Source organism: Lucilia sericata, unplaced genomic scaffold (assembly GCF_015586225.1).
Source record: "Lucilia sericata isolate MDLA Ls3-8-SP2 unplaced genomic scaffold, ASM1558622v1 Contig000985F_arrow, whole genome shotgun sequence".
Taxonomy (NCBI): domain Eukaryota; kingdom Metazoa; phylum Arthropoda; class Insecta; order Diptera; family Calliphoridae; genus Lucilia; species Lucilia sericata.
In genome coordinates this window covers 32,039-35,000 of record NW_023994968.1, presented here as the reverse complement: position 1 = coordinate 35,000, position 2,962 = coordinate 32,039, and the positions used below count along the sequence as shown (strand labels likewise).

Below are 2,962 nucleotides of genomic sequence, written 5' to 3'. Positions count from 1 at the left end.
ATATGAACCGGAATCATACTACCGACTTAGATCTGTGTTGGTGCATAATTGGTCATAGCTCCCATATAAGTTCCACTTCCGAAAATAACTTAATTAATAAAACTATCGGGCTAAAATTCGACTTGAATTTGTTTTGTGTATATATAAATCATTCAGCGAAATTTTTTCGCAACGGTCCATAATTGGTCATAGTTCTCATATAAGGTCCACTCTCGATAATTACTTAATTAATAAAACTATCGGGTTAAAATTCGACTTTGTTCACATTGGTCCATAATTGGTCATAGCTCCCATATAAGGTCCACTTTCGAAAATTACTTATGAGCACAATTTCATTGACAATCAAAATTATCGGATAAAATTCGACATGTGTTTTTTGTATATATAAATTATTATACGGAATTTTTTCAGTATGGGCCCATAATTGGTTTTAGCTCCTATATGAGGTTTTCTTCTGAAAATCACTTTATTATTATTTCTGTATTGATGAATCATTTTGCTTAAATTTTTTCGAATAGTTCCCATATAAGGTCGTTGTTCTACGAACACATCATGGTGGAGGGTATATAAGATTCGGCACAGCCGAATATAGAACTCTTATTTGTTTTATATAAGAATTAATATTTTACGTGAAAACATTTTAAGACGATAGCCCATTTAGGGGTTTCCTCAAATATCCTGAATTGCAGTTTTATATAAAATGTCATACAAGTTTGCAAATTTATTTATTGCTTTAACCTTTTCACTTTTAAATTATTTATATTAAAATATTAAAATGATAATTATTTAAAATTTAAATATCAACAACTTCTTAATTACTTCATTAACAAAAAACAATCATCATCCCATTGATTTCAAACAATACATTTTATTTCATTTCATTGACCCATTATGGCTTGAATAGTGTTAAACTTGTTTTAAATAATTTTGTTTTATTTGAGGTTGGTCAGTTCAAAACGTAAAAGCAATATAACCAAACAAACGTTGAATGAATCAAGTTTTTTGTTGTTGTTGTTGGTGGTTTTTTAGTTCACTGCTGCTGCTCAAAAATGGTTAAACAATTGCCAAACACTCTCACTTTTATTTTATTTATTATTATTTTTTTTTTTTGATATTTTATTATTTGTATATTTAACAACAATAATCAATATTGTTTGTAGTTTTTTTTTACATTAAATACATTTTTTCTCATTTTTTCTGATTTTTTTTATTTATTTTTTAAATTATTTTTGAACGTTATTTGTGGGGGTATTTTAGTATTGTATTGGTAATAATTGTTATGGCCTTGTTACAAATACATTTTAAATTTAAATAAATTTTTTATAAAAATTAGTTGGTTTGAAAAGATACACACATTCCTAAAATATTTTTATGTTTGTTTTGATGTTTTTTTTTTTTTAATTTTATGTCTTTTTAAGATTAACATGTTATTTTGAGGTTTTAATTAATTTTTTTAATAAAATAGTTGTTTGTTAAAAATAACCTTTTTTTCTGTTAAACATATCATTAATTGTTTTAAACACATAAAATTTATCTAATTATTATTACGAAATTTTAAAATATTTTCGTTACTTTTCGTTTCACCTATTTGGCGCCACTTGACGTCTTAATGTGGGCTTAAACTTAACTTATTTTATTTTTTTTCAAAAATCTTGTGAAATTTCAGCGTTTTTTTGAACAAGTTTAGTTTATTTTTCATATTTTTTATTTTATTTTAAAATTTTTAATTAATTTTCATTTAATCATTATCGATTTTAATTTCCTTTTCATTTGTCACCATTTTGCACTCACTTTATTTTTGTGTACGTTTCTCTGCGTTTCTTTGTCTCAATTCGAAACTTTACTCTTGCACGTTTAATCGTTAACTGAATAGTAATTTTTTTTTACAAAATTTTAGTTCACTGCTTTGTAAAAAAATGCCAAAATACAAAAATATATATTTTTTTTTGATTTTTCATATGGCCTCAACTCATACAACAAAATAGAGTTACCATTCAAACCATAAACCATAGCAAACAGGCAGAGACAACAACACCAGCAGCAGCAACAACAACAAACATAAACATTAAATGAAATATCACGTAATGACATTAAGCATGCGCAATATACACCAATATTAAAATGTATGTTAATAACAGTGATGTCAATGCTACGTTAAGGAAAAATACGTCAGAAAAGATTAATGAAATATAATGTAAATGCAGCACTTTATGTGTGTGTGATAATGGTTATACGAGAACTTAAAGTATACCAATCGGATTTAAATCACTATCTTAGACGATTAAGCCATGTCCGTCTGTCTGTCCTAGGATATACGAATTGTTTTATGTAATTTATATAGATGATCCGTCCAATTTCCCTCCTAATGTTCACATGGATGTCAGATGGATGTCACTTTCTTAGACGATTAAGCCACGTCCGTTCGTCTGTCTTAGGATATACAAATTTTTGTATTTAATTCATATATGGGCATTTCCACCGAAAAGTCTACTTTTGTCACATCACGTCACGCACCATAAACTGCCTATATCTAGGGAACATATTTATATATATTTAAATTATTTATATTTTTATTTAGAGCTAACATAGGATAAAGAAAGGACCAATCAAATGGAATGGTCCTAAGATATTGTCAATTAATGGGCGTGACGTGATGTGACTAAAAATATACTTTTCGGCGATAGCCAATATGTATGCAGATGGTCCGGCCAATTTTCCCCTACTGTTCACATGGCTGTCAGAGTTGTTCATGCAAAATTTAGGATAAGAATGAGGATTTTAGCTCTAATAGTTTCCTAGATATACGAATTGTTACATTTAATTCATATGGGAAGTACCACGCCTTCTTTTGCTAAACCCGTTTGAGGATTCTAGCTCTAATAGTTTCTTAGATATACGAATTTTTGTATTTAAGCCCTCGATTGCAAGCCCGCTCATTTTATTCCTTAATATTAACATGGAT

At 27.9% G+C, this 2,962-nt stretch overlaps 1 protein-coding gene across 1 annotated transcript in view; it reads right to left on the bottom strand.

The window, feature by feature from the left end:
• The window catches only part of LOC119609463, a 9,626-nt gene extending 7,727 nt beyond the window's left edge, over positions 1–1,899 (bottom strand). Inside the window, exon 1 of the mRNA XM_037964265.1 lies at positions 1,792–1,899. The gene's annotated coding sequence lies outside the window, so the exon portion shown is untranslated. The remainder of the gene's footprint in view (positions 1–1,791) is intronic.
• Between the last annotated feature and the right edge of the window lie 1,063 nt (positions 1,900–2,962).